The following is a 982-nucleotide window of genomic DNA, read 5'->3' on the forward strand; positions in this document are numbered from 1 at the left end:
CGCGTTTTCGCGCAGAGGAACCGGAGGGGAAAGTTGCGAGTTCGATAGGTTAGGGGTGTGTGGCGGACGAACGGACTGCGTATCCAGAATCGTCCCGTCGTTCTGAGCAACTTTCATGTTGAAAATATTTTAATCCGAGTTACGGATTAAAAGATATGATTTTCTAAAGATTTTATTAATTTCTGAAATTTAATTAATTATTTATTTAATTCGAAAATGGATTTATGACGTCAGCATGACGTCGTGCTGACGTCAGCAGTCAGCGTTGACCGTTTGACCTGGTCAACCTAACATGTGGGTCCCGTGGGACCCACCTGTCATACACTGTTAGGTTTAATTAGGGTTTAGTTTAATCCTAATTACAGTTTAATTAAAATTAACTAGTTAATTAAATTAATTAAACCGGATTAATTAACTTAATTAATTACTTAATTACTTAATTAATAGTTAATTTGTTAAACCATTTTTATTTTTATTAATTATATTTATTTTAATTTGCTTATTCATTCGGGACCCACATGTCATAGACACAGGGGGCGGCCACGTCAGCGTTGACCGGTTCAACAGGCCGGCCGGGCCCTTGGGGGCCCACGGGTCAGTGACCCACGCGGTGGCCCCAGGCCGGCCACGTCGGCGGGCGGTGTTGACGCGCCGGCGGCGACCTCCGGGACGGCGGCGCGGCACGTGACCTCACTGGAAACGCGCCACAGGGCACGACTAAGGGTGTCTGGGGGCTCTACGGGACGGGCGCGGTGCGTCGCGTCCGATGGTGGCCGTGGTTGGCGCGGGGGTGGCCGGAGTTGAGCGCATCGAGCTCATCGGCGGCGAGGCGCTTCGGGCGGGGTACGGAACGGGGCTAAGGGAGGCGCGGGGTGCGGCAGTGCACAATCCGGCGTGGCGGCGACGGCGGCCCTCGGTCGCGGGCGTGCTCGCCGGGGCCGCGGCTCGGTGGTGGAGATAAGGGGCGCGGCCGGCATGGCGG

Source organism: Triticum dicoccoides, chromosome 6B (genome assembly GCF_002162155.2).
Source record: "Triticum dicoccoides isolate Atlit2015 ecotype Zavitan chromosome 6B, WEW_v2.0, whole genome shotgun sequence".
In the NCBI taxonomy this organism is placed as follows: domain Eukaryota; kingdom Viridiplantae; phylum Streptophyta; class Magnoliopsida; order Poales; family Poaceae; genus Triticum; species Triticum dicoccoides.